General features: G+C 41.7%; 1 protein-coding gene across 2 annotated transcripts in view; it reads right to left on the reverse strand.

Annotated features, from left to right (window-relative positions):
* LOC143287740 (uncharacterized) overlaps window positions 1-10,523 on the reverse strand; it is a 54,792-nt gene extending 44,269 nt beyond the window's left edge. Inside the window, exon 1 of one of the 2 annotated variants that reach the window (XM_076595999.1) lies at window positions 10,213-10,523. The gene's annotated coding sequence lies outside the window, so the exon portion shown is untranslated. Of the gene's footprint in view, window positions 1-4,069; window positions 4,416-10,212 lie in introns of those variants that run through there. The other variant, XM_076595991.1, reaches the window with a different exon arrangement.
* Window positions 10,524-20,186: the final 9,663 nt, after the last annotated feature.

Genomic DNA, 20,186 nt, shown 5'->3' on the forward strand with positions numbered 1-20,186 from the left:
TAAAACAATTTCGTTCGTTCGTTCGTTCTCTCTCTCTCTCTCGCTCTCTCTCTCTCCATGGTTATTTCCGGCGGACCCTCCAGTCCTCGGAGGAGGAGGAGGCAGGAGAGGAGGAGGAGGAGGCAGGAGAGGAGGAGGAGAAAGAGGGGGAGAAAGAGGAAGAGGAGGAAAAAGAGGAGGAGGCAGGAGAGGAGGAGGAGGAGAAGGAGGAGGAGAAAGAGGAAGAGAAAGAGGAGGAGGAGAAGGAGGAGGCAGGAGAGAAGGAGGAGGAGGAGAAGAAAAAGAAAGGAGGAGGCAGGAGAGAAGGAGGAGGAGGAGGAGGGGGAGGCAGGAGAGGAGGAGGAGGAGAAGAAGGAGGAGGAAGAGGAGGAGGACACGACGAGGAGGAGGAAGAGGAGGTGGAGGAGGCGGTAGAGGAATGGGAGGCAGAAGATGAGAAAGAGGAGGGGTAGAAGCAGGAGAAGACGACGACGAAGAAGAAGGAGCAGGAGGAGGAGAAGAAGAAGAAGAAGAAGAAGCAGAAGAAAGAGGAGGAGGAGGCAGGAGCAACGATCCAGGCGTTACCCGATGGCCCCTGACAAAGCTCACGGTGTCCTCAGGAATAAGTCACGGGGCTGCAGGATGCCGCTAATGATGGCTGTCCTCCGCTGGCGGAAGAAAACCAAGGGGAGTCACTCCTGGGCCGAGCCGACATGTTACCGTGAAGAGGCACCATTTCCTTTCGCTACCGCAGCAGCTGCTAGCAGCTCGTGGTAACACACTTTTACCGGGCCCCGTGAGAGATAGACTGTGGGACGTGCACCGGAACTTTCCGCTCCACAAACAGGACAAGGCGCTGCCTGATGCTCTTGCTTTTTCGAGAACTTCGAGTTGGGATTAGCTGTGTGTCTTTTTTTTTTTTTTTCTTTTTTTTTTTTAGTGGTGTGTGTGTGTGTGTGTGTGTGTGTGTGTGTGTGTATGTGTGTGTGTGTGTGTGTGTGTGTGTGTGTGTGTGCATGACTCGGAACAAAGTCAGTCCGTTCTTCATGCTGAGAACGACGCCGGACTAAAGTGCTTGGAGGAGTTCTACATTTTTTTTTCCCCGGAAATCTACGCATCCACCACCACACGCCATGCCCTCGCCCCCCCCTCCTCTTCCCACTACTGTCAAAGGTTCCTTTCCGTTTATTATCTAATGCTGGCACAGAAGAGAACCTTGTCCCTATTTGTTTTCATTTTGTTTGTTCATTTCTTTTTCTTTTTTTTTAATGCAAATAACCCTGTCCCTTTTCTGTTTCCAGTTTCTTTGTGTTTTGTTGTTTTATTTTTATTTTTTTCTCTCGATGCAAAGAACGAGCACAGAGAGCCTCTTCCACTTTCTTCCTTCCAACTTCGCTTTTTTTTTTCGTCAGTACAACGATGACGACCCCAACGTCCCTTCTCCTCATTTTCTTTCAGTGTACTTTCAGGCGCAGTTATCGTGCATAGGGCCTCTGTCGTGCACCTTCCGTTTTGGATTCTTTTTTGTTTGCTGGTTTGTTGTTGTTGTTGTTGTTGTTGTTGTTTCCAGGATACAGCACAGACATATTTTCCTTTGTGTTTTCTCTTCCCCGATTCATACACACAGAGCACACACACAAAAAAAACCTTTCTTCTCCTCAGTGCAGTTTCACGAAGCAAGAAGGGCCCAGCATGTTGTAAGGTGGTTCGGTGGTTTCCACTATTCATGATGATTCTTTTTTTAAGTGGTCTTTTCCCCTTCCTTCGCACTTCCACCCTGTCTTCCCTCCTCTACAGTATACCCCCACGCCCTCAGTTTTTTTTCCTTGGCTGACCATTCCCCCATCAACACACAGTTTCTTGTTCTGTATTGTTTATTGGCGTGTGCGTGCGTGCGTGCGTGCGTGCGTGCGTGTGTGTGTGTGTGTGTGTGTGTGTGTGTGTGTGTGTGTGTGTGTGTGTTTGTGTGAGTGTTAGATTCTGGACAGGTTTTCCAAGTGATGGTAGGTATCCTCTCAGACACACTCATTTTCTGTCTCTATGCAAAGGTCCAAACCTAACTGCATTTTATTTTCTTCATTGTGGCATGGTCACTTTACTGACAAAGCGCCTCACACACACACACACACACACACACACACACACACACACACGTGACTTCACGGAGTTTTTTGTGTTCTCTCAGTCTAAGAGCAGGGTGAAAGGAAACTCAGAGGAAAGTATATTCTATCTATCATAAAAGTGTGTGTGTGTGTGTGTGTGTGTGTGTGTGTGTGTGTTATCCCCCTTTCAAGTGTGTCACAGGATGAAATAAGAAAACTGGGGTCTCACAGTTAGGAGTTAGCCGAGGTGGGGGAGTAAAAAGGTGTTATTTAGTTCTTTTAATCAATACGAATAACTCATGTCTACCTTTGGAATACGAATGCTTGAATGTGCAGACGGTACGCTTTGTTTCACGTTTGAATCTTGTTTATCTAACTCGATTCTATCTATCTGATGATTCATCTATTGATCATAGTTTATCAGTTTGTGTTAGTGCTAGTTGTTTCATTAAGGTATCTTGTTACTGATTTCGTTGTGGGGGATCTATACAGTTAGTATTACTGATACTCATTAATGTAGCGTATAACCGGTGTTGGCATTGATCGAATGCACAATATTTTATATAGGTTAGAGAACATATGTCTGTGAAAATACGAGCAAATTATCTTATGCATATTCAGAAGGGCGTGTTAAGGTTGACAGTCATGTTTTAAAATTACTGTTTTATGTAATATCCTTAGAGTCAATGAATATGTATTACTGATTATCACCCCCCCCCTCCGCCCCTCCCCCTCCCTCAACCCCCCCCCCCTCCCACAAATACACACACCCCATTGTCTCTCTCTTTCCATCAACCCTCATCTCTCTGTGTCTGTCTGTCTGTCTGTCTGTCTGTCTGTCTCTCTCTCTCTCTCTGTGCCCCTCATTATTATGGGTGTATAGCCTTATTGAATAAACCATCTGAATCTCTCACTCTCTCTTCTCCCTCTTTCATTCAGTAGTATTCAAATTATGGTTTACCGGCATTTGAATAAAAATATTATTAACCCATTTTTAAACCGTTATCTATACTGTTATCAGTAATGAAATACGCAGCTGTATTTGTAGCATTCACTGGTTGTGTCATGTTCCACGGTTGTGAGTATCGTTTTTACTTTTGCTTTTATTGTCATTTTTAGCATGATGATGATAAGCAGTCGTAGTAGTTGTTTTCTTTGTTGCTCTTGTTGTTATTGTCTTTATTGTCTGAAAAACAGGAGATAGACAGAGCTAAACACACTGACCTGTGCCCGGGGTTACTAACTATACACACAGTGATCCACAGATTCGTAGATTTTCGTGACGAGCCACAGCCATGAAGTGATGAGTAGACATGTATCTAGGAAAGGCATCCCCAGAAATGGAGTGTACACGACAAATGAGTAAACCAAACGACGCTCGTCCTCGCAGTGAAAACAATAAGTTTGTCAAGTTAGATACATGAATAATATATGAGTTAAATAGAATAAATGAATAAATAAAATTGTAAGTGAGTGATGAAACGTTAGGCTTCAGGATTCACACTGTTGAACTGCAAAGACACAAGAATTTTTTTTTTTTTTTTTTTTTTTTAAATGATGAGTATATGCCTAAAATGATTCCATGTGAACTGACAATTATTTTGCTGCTTCTTCACAGACTTGCAGAAAACAAACATATAAATGAAATGATAACAGAAAGGTTCAGTTTGAAAATGAAGACTAGAGACATTGAAGAGAAAACTAAAAACAAATATCAATGCAAAGCGAAGAAAAATTAACGTACAATAGATTACAGATAGCCAATAACATTATAGTTTAAGCTAAAACCACCGAGACACTCTGCCGAACCTCCCTTTGTCCCGAACCTGAACAAGCACAACACACACACACACACACACACACACACACACACACACACACAACAAAACACTTTCTGAAACCACCATGGAAAAACACAGCAGAAGGAACAAATAATAAATAAATAAATAAATAAATAAATGAATAAAGAGAAGAGAAAAGCTACGTACCCAAATCACATCAACAACCCACGCGTCAACACCAAATGAAGGAAGGTTTAAAACTACAAGTAGGCCACAAAGAACTGTCTCCAAAATTCATCCTTCCTTTGTACTGTTGACGACTTCAGCTTATTAAGAACAGCGCACATAAACATAAACAGCATATGGGCTTGTCGCTGGCGGGAGCGTGCATTTCGCACACCGACGGACAGGTCTTTGCTGCATTTATGATTCCGGTTTGTTATCAGATGACGTCACCGCCACTGGTACAACGACCGTTGTTGAGGACAACAGCACGCTGCGCACACAGAACGGAGCACAATTCGACTTGGGTGGAGGTGGCTGGCTGGGTGTGTGTGTGTGTGTGTGTGTGTGTGTGTGTGTTTATTCTCATCTGTCTCAGTTCTGATACGGGCCGATACCGAACTGACAGGAGTGTTCTTTGTGGCACAGACGGTCGCCGGGGGATGGTGGCAGAATGGTTAAGACCTCACCATACAGTGTCCGTCAGGGTCAGGGTTCGAATCTCGGTCTCACCCTTTCTCCAAAGTTTCACTGGAAAATCAAACTGAGCGTCCAGTTATTGGGATGAGGCGATAAACTGAGTTCTCGTGTGAATCACGCACTTGGCGCACTGGGGAAAAAAAAAGAATACATGGCAACAAGAGTGTCATCCTTTGGCAAAATGCTGTATGAGTAATCCACTCAGATAAGTACACATTAATTTTTTTTTTATAATAACAATTTTATTTGCTTATTTATCATCATTGTTGTCTTTTTTATTTATTTATTTATTCATTTTATTTATTTATTTATTTATTTTATTTTCATCATTATTATTATTATTATTTATTTATTATATCATTATTATTTATTTATTTTATTTTATTTTATTTTATTTTTCTCAAGGCCTGACAAAGCGCGTTGGGTTACGCTGCTAGTCGGGCATCTGCTTGGCGGATGAGGTGTAGCGTATATGGACTTGTCTGAACGCAGTGACGCCTCCTTGAGCTACTGAAACTGAAACCTAAACTGCATGCACACTGAGCCTGACTAAACGAGTTCAGTTGTGTTGCTGATCAGGCATCTGATAGCAGGTGTGGTGTAACATAAAATAATGTATTTGGATGGACTCAGTGACGATTCCTTGAGAAACTGAAACATGAAACTAGAACTGAAAGAGTCACTGGGCGTAATGCATGCCTTATGTATTGTCACAGGAATGCCTTTTCCAGGTCACGGCACCATGTAGAGACGTGTCCTCGAACTGATAGCTGAAAAAATACTGGATCAGAGATCCAATGCCTGGTCGATTCTGCCAGACACCGTATAGAAAACTAGTAAGAGAGCTTTTTGGGGTCAAAAGGAAACAAACATTTTCAATTTCATGTATTTTATACTAAATTGGCAGGACGCAAGTTTGCTTTTAGGAATGTTTTTCAGTTTCTTAACAGTCATGACATTTCATAAAGAATGAAATCAGTATTTTCCGACTGCAAAGGTGAATTTACGAAGGCAGCACGAGATTATTTAGTTCGTAAGTACAATTTTGTTGACATTTTACGCAATTCACAGCTTGGAAATGCTTCATACTCTGCTTCTTAACGTGTAGAATATAAATATATAGATCTAAATATGTATTAACCAGGTTTGTATGAATGAACACTGTGGGAACACTGTCCAGACAATTGATTCGGAAAATAAGGAAGGCAGATGATGGCAAACTCAACAAACATCAATTCTTGGTGTGAAAAGAACGGTATGAAATACATATTTTTCTTTGGAGATGAACCGGCATTTGCAAATGTGACTCATGAGCCCTGGCGCAGTAGATGTCAATTTAGCGTTGGATATAAATAATGATAATGATAACAACAACAATGATAATAGTAGTCATAATAATGATGATAATAATAATAATGATAGCAATCAATCATATATTTCATTAATGATTATATAAAACCTTGTTGCAACATGTGTAACACTGAATCCAAGTTACCCAAACTAACTTTCCCAACATAGATGTTTGAATTACTGGATCTATAGCAATGTTAATAATGAATCTATCATGCAATCAGCCCAAGCAATGAAATCTAATAAAGGCTGCGCAAAATTTTGCATTTTCTTAATGATTACCTAAAACCTTATGAAATATATATGTAACATGGAACCCAAAATACCTAAACTAACTTCCCCACCCTGGATGATTTTATTTTTTCAGATGCATTGCAAGCACTCCATTTTCAAATGAATTCTCTGCAATGTTTAACTGTTCAAAGTACAATTTAATTTTATTCTGAAGTGGGAACAGTATAATTCATATCACTTGACAAAAGTTATCCTCATTATCTGAATAATTGTGATAAAAACACTGGGTTTTTTTTTTTTTTTGTCAAAGGGGATGTTACGGGATACACGGGGAGAACATTTGTCAAGGTAAGAGGGCATTTCAGAACGAGGCTAAAACCCAAGAAAGGGTACATTTTGGCCGCTAACAATGTCCGCAGGGGACATTATGAACGGTGAGAAAGTCTCCTGGGGACATTTCCAGCGGTCAATTTGTCCCCCGGGGACGTTTCAAGGTGGGGGGACAATCTGGGATACTACACCGGTCCATTTCCAAAGAAAAAATATGTATTTCATACCGCTCTTTTCACATCAAAATATGATGTTGGTCGATTTTGCCATCACTTGCCTTCCATACTTTCTGAGTTTATTGTTCAAAACGCTCACTGATTTGAATACTATATGTGGGCTCCAGTCCGAATCATCAACAATAACAAGCTGGCTCAAATGGGCAAGGCGAGGCGTCATGTCTTCTAAGCGTTTGTTTTACGTGTTCCCTTCTGCTGCGAAGACAAGGAGAGACTAAACACGCACACACATACACACACGTGCACATGCACGTGCACATGCACGCGCACATACACGCACACACACACACACACACACACGTACACGCACCCCCCCCCCCCACACACACACACGTACACAAACAGAGAGAGAGAGATAGAGAGAGAGATGCTCGATTATTATAATTATTGGTGTAGTCCAGGGGAAGGGCGCACACCCCGAAAGATATGCTGGTGACATGTGGGAGGTTGATGGAGTGGTGTGGGATGTGTGTTTTGGGACGAGTGTGTGTGCATGGTGGTTGGATTGGGTTTATTGGTGGTAGTAAGGCTGTCGGCACTTTGTGTGTGGAAGGCTACAAGTACAATGTGGGTCAAGTGTGCAGCCTCGCGACGAAGTGACTTTTCAAGAGGTGAGCGATTGACAGATAACAAGACACGTTATGCCACGTTGGGTGAAAGGGTTATCGTCAACTTTTGTCCTTATGTCTCATGACCCCTTTAGTGACTTTCAGTTGGTTTTTTGTTTTGTTTTTTGTTTTGTTTTTTTTTTTGTTTTTTTTTGTTTTTTTTTTTTTTTTTTTTTTTTTTGTTTTTTTTTGGGGGGGGGGGGGGGGGGGGGGGGGGTAGCGGCTTTGGTGTTGTGCTTAAATCTCATGACCCCTTTAGTGACTGACCATTTCAGTTTTTTTTTGTTTTTTTTAGTAGCTTTGGTGTTGTGCTTTCAATCTCATGACCTCTTTAGTGACTGACCATTTCAGTTTCAGGTTGTTGTTTTTTGTGTGTGTAGCAGCTTTGGTGTTGTGCTTCAATCTCATGACCCCTTTAGTGATTGACCGTTTCAGTTTCAGTTTCTCAAGGAGGCGTCACCGCGTTCGGACAAATTTATATTGGCTGCATGCACCACATCCGCTAGACTAGGTAAACGCCAGGCAGCAGTATAACCCAACGTGCTAGTTCGGCCTTTAGTGCTTGCATATCTATCTATCTATCTATCTATCTATCTATCTATCTATATATATCTTTGTGAACTTTTCAGAGTGGATTTCTGTTACAGAATTATTTTGCAAGTTGCCTTGGGTTTTTCTTTCTTTCTTTTTTCTTTTTTTTTTTTTCTTTTCCAGAGCGCCAAGTGCATGCCTCGTTCACACGGCACCTCGGTTTATTCTCTCATCCGAGACGCTCAGTTTGATTTGCTATTTTCCAGTCATACTGGGAAGAAATGGCGAGAGCGCGCGGGATTCGAACCCAGACCCTCACGGATCGACATTGTATTGGCAGAGAACAGTATTAACTCACTCAGTACGGCCAGTCCTCTCTTCTCCTCCACACAGACCCCTCGGATATCCAGTGAGTGTCTGAATGACCCAACCTTTAGCTTCCGTCGTCAGAACTGTTGTATTCTTTGTCAGCATTCACGTCTTCAGTATAAGAGCCTTCCGCTTGCAATATTTTGATGATGGTAATTGGGGTGAAACGCTGTTAACGTCGTCTCTTTCGCCGTTCGTATGGAGAGAGTTAAACATTCTGCTAAGCAAGCTTTCTCTTCGTCTGTTTTTTTTTTTTTTTTTTTTTGCATTGTGCCAACATGTTGTCTCTGGACCATCGTACATGGCTGAAAGGAAGAAACGACTGACCAAGGCTAGTGTGCTAAGAATAATTACCCAGGCTATTATGCTGAGGATGTGCTATGCGTCAGTGGCAGTGGCAGCCCATGACAGCTAGCCATGCGCGTGCCAGAGCCTATCTCCGCCTTATGCCGCGTGCAATACGCGTGGGGGTGGGTGGGAGGGTTGGGGGGTCGGGGGTGGGTGGGTGGGGGGATGTCTATATTCCTCCCAGCTCCGTGAAATCAGTCCTTTTAGGTCTCTATAGCACCGGGTCTTTGTTCCCATAGCACTATGTCCCTCCCATGTCTGTGTTTGTTTTATGGGAAGTGGGCTATGGTGAAAATATCGAAAACATGAAATAAGACATTATGAAAACACAAATTACAACTGAAAAAAACAACAACACCCAACAACCAACAAACAGTAATATGATATGATGGATAACACAGAAAGAGATGACAAGTAAAAACACGTCACAACCACAAACAAACACGTGCGCGTGCACACACACGCGCACACACACACACACACACACACACACACACACACACACACACACACGAAAACACACGCAAACACACAAAACACACAAACGTGCGCGCGCGCACACGCACACACACACACACACACACACACACACAAAACACACACAAAAAAACCCACATACAAAACACACACAAACGCGCGCGCGCGCGCGCGCACACACACACACACACACACAAAGGCACTCGCATATGCACACATAGACACACGCGCGCGTGCGCGCACGAACACACACACACATACACACACACGCACACAAATACACACACCGTCACACACACACACACACACACACACACACACACACACACACACACACACACACTGTAAAGTATCATCGGATCTTAATTCCGGTTATGGCTGTGTTTGTGGGAACTCGGAACGAGCGCCCTGGTAAGAAACTGATAGCAAGTGACCCCGTTTTAACAGTGCAGGGTGTTTTGACACCAGAAAAAAAAAATAAAGAAAAGTGGTGGGGCTGGATGTCTTCTTTGTCAACCGAATAGCCTTTTTGACAGACGCGGTGCCGGGGTTTTTCACTGGATAACTACTGCAGCACACTCTACATTGCAAGTTCAAGTTTTTTTCTGTAGTTCTTGTTTACCCAAGCTTGACATTATAACCGCGTATAAGTTATGTGCGAGTCACTGTGTGTGTGTGTGTGTGTGTGTGTGTGTGTGTGTGTGTGTGTGTGTGTGTGTGTGCGTGAGTGTGTGTGTGTGTGTGTGTGTGTGTGTGTGTGTGTGTGTAACTCTCTGTAGTAGTAGTCTTCAGTTTAACGTCTATACTGTTGGTTTTGAATAATAAAAGCAAAACTCAGTCACGAAATATCACAAACTAGCAATCTCGTTTCAATTGCCACAAAATGTTTCAGAAAATTCGTACTGCCGTTAGATACAGTTTTCATAAAAAAACAACATTTGAGCCAATAACCCGAGCTGAATACATAGAAAAATAACACACCTAAACAGAACACACAAATTCCCCAATTCCCCAAAATATCTAGAAATAAAAGAATACCGGAATTAAAAGATGTCCGATAAAACCTCCCCTTACCTTACAAACACACGATACCTAATTCTCCTTGAAGACAAAAGTTACAAGTCACATCACTAATTTAACACTACAAGCACAAATACACCCTCACCTGTCACCAGGTAGACACAGGCATCACCACTGGCCCAGAGTGGAAACACAGACTACACACAGACACAACACTGAAGGAGGGGGTGACAAGGAAAACGCCCCACAACTTCACTGACGGCACCCAACAGCACACGCGCTGGAACGGCGACCCGTACCTCTGAAAGCTCGGTATCAACAGCCCCGGGGAATCTTTCTCCCCAAACTGCATAGATTTATGAACTCGGCTCAGAGTTTAAAAAAAAAAAAAATGTTCAGAAGGGACACGCCAGACACATACAGTATCCCCAGATATGCACGTGCATACGCCCAGCGTTAAACTGAGCAGAAACACGAAAGAGAGAGGGTGGTGAAGGAGAGAGGAAGAGAGAGAGAGAGAGGGGGGAAAGAAGGGGGAAAAGGGGGAAGAGGGAAGGAGAAAAGACGTTCAGACAGGCACGACACGGATAGCCAACGAACTGTAACAGTCTGAGCTCATGACCCACGTTACATGACAAACGTATGGCACACCACAAGCATCAAGTGTTGACTTGACAACAAAAGAAGAAGAAGAAGAAGAAGAAAGAGAAGGAAAATAAAAGCCTCTGTGTGTGTGTGTGTGTGTGTGTGTGTGTGTGTGTGTGTGCAACAATCGTAATAATAATGATAATAATGTGGAGGTTTATCCAGCGCGATTCTTCTTCTTTTTCTTCCACAGCGTACATCAAGGTGATTCAGCACTCCGATTCAATTTCCTTGCTAATGCATTAATAAAAGGAAACATTATCAGCAAGGCTTTAACATGGCTTTACCATGAATTCTGATACCAGGATGCTGGAAAAACACATGTCACATTATGATCCCACATTGTCGGGAGCTAGTTGTTCATGTTAAGCAGTGTGTATACGGGAAAGTCGATGCGTCCGATAGATAACGTTGAGAGTACAACCCATACATTACACGCTGCATGCCTGACTGATTGGAAATGATGTGCTCGTCAGTTTTGGTGGTTTCCAAGGTGAGTGAGTGTGTGTGTGTGTGTGTGTGTGTGTGTGTGTGTGTGTGAGTGCGTGGGGGGGGGGGGGGGGAGGGGGGCAGAGAGAGAGAGAGAGAGAGAGAGAGAGTGTGTATGTGTGTGTATGTGATGTTGCTGCTTTCTTTTATTTTTGGTGTATATATGTAATCATTTCCAAAGAGACAGAGGGCTGAAATCTTCTGCATGACATGTGGACAGAACGACAAACACACAGACAGACAGTCAGGCAGACATTCAGACAGACTAGCAGGAATTCATTTGCTTAACTGATTGTGTTGCCTGCTATGTGTATTTAAGCTGATCAGTGGATTGAACTCTGTTGTACCTTATACGCTTTGTATAATACACCACGTTATACATTTAAAAATAATGTTTATTAATTCTATCTGTTTTTGACTCACTTGTGTAAACAAAGTGAGTCTATGTTATAAGTTCGGTTCTCTCTCTCTCTCTCTCTCTCGCTCGCTCGCTCGCTCGCTCGCTCGCTCTCTCTCTCTGTGTGTGTGTGTGTGTGTGTGTGTGTGTGTGTGTGTGTGTGTGTGTGTCTGTCTGTCTGTCTGTCTGCATGTCTGTGTGTCCGTGATAAACTTTAACATTGCCATTTTCTCTGGAAATACTTTGTCTGCCAATACCAAATTTAGCTTAAAAATAGTAGGAAAACAATCTTCACAGTCATGCCAATAGTAGGTTGTTAAGTCTCCCGAATTTAGCCGTATTTCCGATTCATTAACAGTTTATTTCGTTCATGTTCGGTCCGGTTTCCAAAAAACCGCTGTTACCCATTTGCAGCTCCCCCATTGTCTGTGTCATAACATTTTTGGATACTACAGCACCACCATTATTTTTGTCCCTGTGTGCAGTTTTATTTGTTTTTTTCCTATCGAAGTGGATTTTTCTTCAGAATTTTGCCAGGAACAACCCCTTTGTTGCCGTGGGTTCTCTTACGTGCGTTAAGTGCATGATGCACACGGGACCTTGGTTTATCGTCTCATCCGAATGACTAGCGCCCAGACCACCACTCAAGGTCGAGTGGCGAGGGAGAAAATATCGGCGGCTGAGCCGTGATTCGAACCAGTGCGCTCAGATTCTCTCGCTTCCGAGGCGGACGCGTTACCTCTAGGCCATCTACTCCACATTATTTGCTTATTTGTTTATTTATTATCATTATTGTCTTTTTTATTTTATTCATAATTTATTATTATTATCATCATTATAATTATTATAAAAAATCTTTTAAAAATCTTTTATTTATATATTAATTTTCTTCTTTATTCGTTTAATAATTTCTTCTTTTTTTTCTTTTTTTTTCTCACAAGCCCTAAGCGCGTTGGGTTACGCTGCTGGTCAGGCATCTGCTTGGTAGATGTGGTGTAGCGTATATGGATTTGTCCGAACGCAGTGACTCATCCTTGAGCTACTGATACTGATACTGATACTGATACTCGGGACTCACTGCTGCTGATTGACGTCACAGCCTTTGGGAAACAGACACGCGACAAGCGCAATTTTTTTTTATGACTAACGTATGGCACACCACAAGAATCAAATGTTGGCTTGACAAAAAAGCAACGACAAAAAAAAAAAAAAAAAAAAAGAAGCCTCTCCCCCTCCCTCTCTCTCTCTCTCTCTCTCTGTGTGTGTGTGTGTGTGTGTGTGTCTGTGTCTGTGTCTGTGTGTCTGTGTGTGTGTGTGTGTGATAATAATAATAATAATAATAATAATAATAATAATATTAAGAAGAAGAAGAAGAAGAAGAAGAAGATGATGATGATGATGATCATGAATAATGTGGAGGTTTATCGAGCGCGATTCCCCGATTTCAAGAGCAGGCTCGCCGCGCTTTACTGTAAATAACAGATATGTAACATTTGAAAGGTATAATGATAAAAAGTGATATAAAACGATTCACCACCCACATATCATTCACTGCACAAATAGGTACATCACACACACACACACACACACACACACACACACACCACTAGATTTGTGCAAATAGAATTGTGCAACCAACAACAACCATCTACATCTGGTCATCAGCCTCATCCACATGTAATATGCAGCTTCTGTTCAAACGTGTGTGTGTGTGTGTGTGTGTGTGTGTGTGTGCAGTGCGTGCATGTGTGAGTATGCACAAGTTTTTATATTGATATGCGCTTGTATGTATCCTAATTTCTACTGTATCTGTGTTTGTGTATGACTTTCAATTTATGTTCGTATCTTGTTATGTACTATCCCCTCCGCCCCCCCCCCCCCCCCCCAAAAAAAAAAAAAAAAAAAAAAAAATTCCTTGTGACCCCGGTACACTTGGTAATAAAGACATATTCTATTATATTATAATAAATGTACCTAAAAGCTTAAAGCGACACAGTGAATCAATAGAGAGAGAAATACAAACAAAAGAGTAAAAATTTGATGAACCACATGTTGTACACATAACATAAAATTCACCTACTCGAGTAATATATATCACAGACACTTCTTGTAAAATATAACCAATTTAAAAATACACTGTGATGATATTAAGCAATAATTCAATCACCACTCCCCCACTCAGTCACATAGCTCATATACAAACAATATTTGCACGTCATTGCTCAGGACCACAGCAGGGAAAGCATCAGGAATCGAAGTAAAATTTTGAATATCCAACACCATGAATAAAAGACTAATGACAGTAAAACAATGGTCTCAGTACAATATGACACATACCTGTGTGCTTGTGTCACATGAATACAAAGGCATTCATTGTTCATTGTACTGTTGAAACAGATATGTATCTTATGCTTTTTTTGAAAGTTTGTTTTCATCTGATGTGGAGAATGTGGAGTGCCAATCAATTCCATTGCGTGGGGGCAGTGAAATAAAAGGCGCGCGCAAGTGTGTGTGTGTGTGAGGAGAGAGATCTCAAGACAAACTTTTGATTTTATCGGATGGGAAGGGGCAAATCCGGTTAACAAGGCCAGACTCTAGAACATGCTCCTGTATAATATAGTTAACCTACACACAATGTTTGTTCTCTTTTATCGTAACCTACATTTCTCGTCACATTGATAAATGGCAGGAGCGCGCGCAAACACACACGAACACACACACAACACACACGCGCGCGCGCGCACACACACACACACACACATACATCATTGTTTTCCTTCTGACAGGAAACAGTTAATAACAGTAAATAATCAAACCTCAAATTTTACATCTATCAAACATGGAGTACCACAGGGATCCATCTCAGGGCCAATTTTATTCTCCAATTATGATAACGACTTACCTTGAAAATTAACAAATAATGAGGCCAGGAGATGAAATGATTAACAAATAGTAAAGAGTGGTTACTCTCTCAATTCACAAGGTACATAACTTCAAGTCAGGACTGTTTATGCTACCGATTCAGCTAACACACAGGTAAATAAAAGGTACATTGGAACAAACCCAGACACTTCCTCTGACTTGAAGTTGTGTACCTTGTGAATGGAGAAAGTTACCACTGTTTACTATTTTTTAATGACTTACCTTGTTATATGAATTTTAATACAAAATGTTTGCAGATGACACATCCCTACATTCAAGCAATTCAGACACCAGTCAACTAACTAATGAACTCCAAGATGATATTCTGAAACTTAATGACTGGACACATTTGAATCACATGTCCTTAAATGCTCAGAAAACGAAGTGCATGTATGTATGTGCACGACAGAAAAGACAAAAGATGAAACATAACTTCAAAACACTTTTCCTAGGCGTCAATAAAATTGCAGAGGTAGATTCACATAAAATTCTGGGTGTCATTATTGATAAAAATCTGTATTGGATTGATCATACGAAGCACTTAGGTAAACGTCTCTCTAATAAAATACTTCAGCTAGATTCAAGATTCAAAAACTTTAATACTCAAGGATAAAGATTTTAGGCATCGCCCAGTCTTCCAATCTGTCCTTGTGACAACAATAACAATAACAACATTAACGATAACGACATAAAAATAATAATTTTGTTAACACTGCTACATCTACTGCTACTACAACGAAGAATGATCACCATTATCATCATTAACATCGTAAAAAGTAATAAAACGAACGCATTCATACATTCATATCCATACACATGCACACACTCTCTCCACCCAACATATATATATACACACACACATATACTTATGCACATACAGAGACATGACCGAAGTGAGAAACATTGCGGACATAAAGAAAACAGAGAAGCACAACTTTACCATTGCACAAAAACAAAAGAGATAAATTTGCTGATGCAGATGTTACAGGTAATAACATCCAATTTACAGGCGAACAAGTAAAAACATTAAAGCACAAAGGTAAAAATAAAATAAATTCACTGCATGTAGGTATAGATACAAACTTCAGGGAAAAAGCATGATTTTTGTTTTTTTTAGCTGGTTATTAAAAAAAAAAAAAAGCTTCGTGGGCCTATTGTTTATGGAGCAGAAGTTCTCGTATGCTTGATTTGAAGGAACGTAATGAATCGCACGTTTTAATGAACAAAGGAAGAAAGTTCCAAGCAGATGGTCCAAAAAATGCAAAGCTAGACTTGTACGACCCACAAAAACCACACAATCTGACAACTTTTGTGAAGTGGTCAGCATGGTCAGTAATGGTCAACAATGATCAGCAGAAAGTAATGGCCAGCTAATTGTCAAAGTCTGTCAAGTTGTGTATAACCATCACAAAGTAGTTCAATTTGAACACAACAGTCAGTAGTTGTCAACAGTGGTCAGGCAGTGGTAAAAAAACAAAACCAACCCAGCAAGATATCGCAATGCAAAAACGTGACAAACACCGCTGTCTGAACACTGAACACTTTGGGGTTGTGGTGAACAGTGGGGAACATTGACCTTAGATTGAGTTTATTTATGGCATCAGCATCGGTCAGAATGTGCATTACAAATGTGAATTGCAGCTGAGCACGAGTCCAGGGTTTCCACATTAAATGTCTTTTCTGGCGTTCAGTTCCTCTGTAAATGGCTGTTGTTGTTTTGTTTTGTGTGTGTGTGCTCTACCTGTTCACCAACAGCTTTACAATTCAGAAACATGAATGCTGATTCATTCCCAATTCCAGCTAGTTGTCTTCTCACTTACGCGTATATTATAATTTATGATTATTCGAAGTATATTCATTTGAACACTCAATAATGAATTTCCAGTCGGAAGAACAGGGATGTATTGTTACGTGCATGGTCTAAAATTAATCTGTTTTAGAAGTTGAAGGTGAATAAAAAAAAAAAAAAATAAAAATAAAAAAATAAAAATAAATTTCTGGAAATGTGAGCATGACTTCACCTGTTGGCGAAAGCAACGTGTATGCGTAGGCGAAACGGTAAAGGAAGGGACTGGTTTTGGAGAACAAAACATAGGCGAAACGGTAAAGGAGGAGACTGGTTTTGGAGAACAAAACATAGGCAAAACGGGAAAGGAGGAGACTGGTTTAGGAGAACAAAACATAGGCAAAACGGAAAAGGAGGAGACTGGTTTTGGAGAACAAAACATAGGCAAAACGGAAAACGAGGGAGGGGACTGGTTTTGGAGAACAAAGCGAAGGCAAAACGCGCGGGTTGGCGAAAGGTGTCTCACCTCCCTTGCAGGATACAATATATCAGTTCGACCTGCCCTTCTATCTCCCGCCTGTAGCTTTTGTGCTTATCACCCAGCTGACCTCACGTAGCTTTATCGCTGCGGAAACCCGGAAGTCTCAAATCACGCCAGGCAATTCCAACATTCCTTCCCAGCTCGCCAGACTGAATCAACGGATTCAACGCGATTGGAACACAAGGGTGCGCCTTTGGTCTGCACACTGATCATTGTATATATGGGGTGTCTCAATAAAAAGCGAACTGCTTTTTGACAAGTATTTTATCAAAAATGAAGAGGTCGAACAAGTAGACTCATACAAATATCTCGGTGTGATAATCGACAATAAGCTGTCTTGGAATGAAAACTCAACTGCACTCATTAAAAAGAGCAACAGTCGCATGTACTGTCTTAGAAAAATGAAATCTTTTAATGTATGCAAGCAGATGCTCCAAATGTTTTACACATCTGTTGTCTGTAGTGTTTTAACATACGGAGCCGTGTGCTGGGGGGGAAACCTGACCAAACATGACAAAGACAGGTTGGAAAAAGTCATAAGGAAAGCGGGTGGGGTGGTGGGTATAAGACAAGACACCTTTAGCGACATGCACAATAGAAAACTGACTGACAGACCAATAACAATTTTGACCGACGTAAGACACCCACTACATGATGACATTAATAGCAGAAGGTCAGACATAAGTGGTAGGTTTAGAGCTCCACGCGCAAGAACATCTCGATACATTAATTCATTTATTCCTACAGCCATTCGCGCACACAATCAAAACATCCAATACACTAAGTGAACCCTCCCACCCCCCAAGCCCCCTCGCCACAGCAACACCTGAACTTCACCAGCAGACGAGTGTATGGGAGCAGACATTATGCGTGCATGTGGGACTGAGCGGGTGAGCACGGGCAAGCAAGCATTTGTGTGTGTGTGTGATCGGAAGTGATTTTTAAATATTTTCTTATTTTACTTGGATTTCATGTATCTTAATGTTAATGTTCTAATCTTATTGGCGTGACATATGTTATGTGCATGCATACGTTGTTTGTGTGTGTGTGTGTGTGTGTGTGTGTGTGTGTGTGTGTGTGTGTGTGTGTGTGTGCATTTTACTTATATATACGATTTATTCCCTTGATGTTTTTTTATTTATGTATTGTTGTACAATACCTTATGGTCTTAACGTGTGTGTGTGTGTGTGTGTGTGTGTGTGTGTGTGTGTGTGTGTGTGCATGTGTGTGTATGTGTGTGCGTGGGTGTGTGTGCGTGCGTGCGCGCATGTCATTTTTAATAATCTTATACCCTTTTTTTTTGTTGTTGGATGTTTTCATTTGTTAATATTGTTGTGCAATACCCTATTGTCTTAACATGAGTATGTGTGTGTGTGTGTGTGTGTGTGGGGGGGGGGGGGGGGGGGGGGGGGGGGGGGTTAGTATATCGTCAGCTATTGGGAATTCTTATTTGACTAGTTTTAATCTCTTCTTATGTTGCGCATGATTTTATGCCAGTGTTTACAATGAGCCTGTGATTGCACAACTTAATTTCCATGTGGATTAATAAAGTGTTTTTGATTGATTGATTGATATCAGTAATAGAGAAACCGAATTCATTGAAAAATTTCACACAGTAACTTTAAGGTATCATCAACAAGTCTGCAAATTATCTAAAAGTTCGGATGCAAATTGTGCGAGTATTGTCAAATTCAAAACAGCATGTAAAACAAATCCAATATCAGCGGAAAACTCACTTATTTCAGTTTATGCTCAACGTGGCCTCCATCTTCCTCCACGACTAAACGAAGCCGTTTCTTCCAAGCAGAAATGCTTTTACACATTTCTTCCACCGATATCTCCTCCCATGACACACTTATCCTGTCTTTTAACGCCTGCTCGGTCAATTTGTCTCTCACTCCCCCAGTAAACTTTCTCCCTCAGAGAGTCCCATATGGCATAATCCATTGGGTTACACAGTCAGGACTTTGTGGAGACCCTTCATCCTTCTTGATGAATTCTGGTGTAGCCTCCTCCAGATGGGCCTGGGTTACCCTATTTGTGTGTGAAGGAGCCCCATCTTGCTGAAACACGTAATTGTTTCTATGATAAAAACGCCTACAATCCGGGAGAAGATTGTCATCCAATAACTGAATGTAACTTTCACTATTAACCTTGGCTCTATCAGTGTCAATAAAATGAGTGTTTTTCCTTTCCAGGATACTCCAGCTGAAACCATTATCTTTTTAAAAAAAATGGAAGTCTCATGATAGAGAAGAGATGGCTGAATTTATCATTTCTGTTTCCCGTAAACGCGATCGTTTTGGCAATTTTTAGCCATCTAACGTAAAGTCTTTCTCGTCTGTGATAATGATCCTTTTCACATCAGTGGCCGAGTAGCGGTCACTCAATTTCCGGCAGCGAGTTTTTCTTTTCCCTCTAACATTTTGGTCCCCACTTGATACCTGTATCCTCTTGAAGGGGTTCAGCTTCAGTTCGTTCGCCATTCTTTGCTCACTTGTACATCGCTTGCAACTTCTCTAAGAGATCTGTGGATGTCTGGGTTCTCCTCCTGGGATTGAATCAGTTCCTCAACACGGTCCTTGGTCTCCTTCGAACATGCAGTCTTAGGTCTCCCACTGCCAGTTTTACGTGCTACTGACCTGTAGTGTGTATTTTAGCGATAAGTCTTATTTACAAAGACGTGACTCCAGTCCTTGCCAGGAAATTCCTTTACGATCCTTCTTCCACCCCAGCCTTTCTGCTTGAAACAGTTTTCAATGGTAACCTTATCACTTTCACTCAAAGGCATGATTGATCCTACCAAACTGAAACTTTGGACAAAACTGATTTTGGATCACCTTCACCTTCACCTCTCCCGTAGTCTGGGTTCAGACCGTTGGGGCACCGCTGCTGACCTGGCCACCACCCCTCTCCACTCTTCACGGTTTTCTGATTTCCTCAGGGCGTCACCGAGCGTCAAGCCTGTCCACCCCCGGATGTTGTCTTCCCATCTCTTCTTCTGCCGTCCTCTCCTTCTGCCTCCTTGTACGGTGCCTTGCAGGAACGTTTTGGCAAGACCAGATGATCGGGAGATGTGTCCATACCACCTAAGTTTGCGTTTTTTCACTATGGACAGAAGGTCTTCGTAGGGTCCAATACTTTGCTTGATTCTGTTCTTCACTTCCGTGTTAGTGATGTGGTCTCTGTAGGAGATGCCAAGTAGTCGACGAAAGCATCTCATCTCGACAGCTTGGATTCTTCTCTCGATGTCTGCAGTCAGGGTCCAAGTCTCGCAGGCGTAGAGCAATATTGATGTAACCAGGGAACGCATCAGTCTGATTTTTGAGCTGAGAGCGA

This window comes from Babylonia areolata, chromosome 1 (assembly GCF_041734735.1).
Source record: "Babylonia areolata isolate BAREFJ2019XMU chromosome 1, ASM4173473v1, whole genome shotgun sequence".
NCBI lineage: Eukaryota > Metazoa > Mollusca > Gastropoda > Neogastropoda > Buccinidae > Babylonia > Babylonia areolata.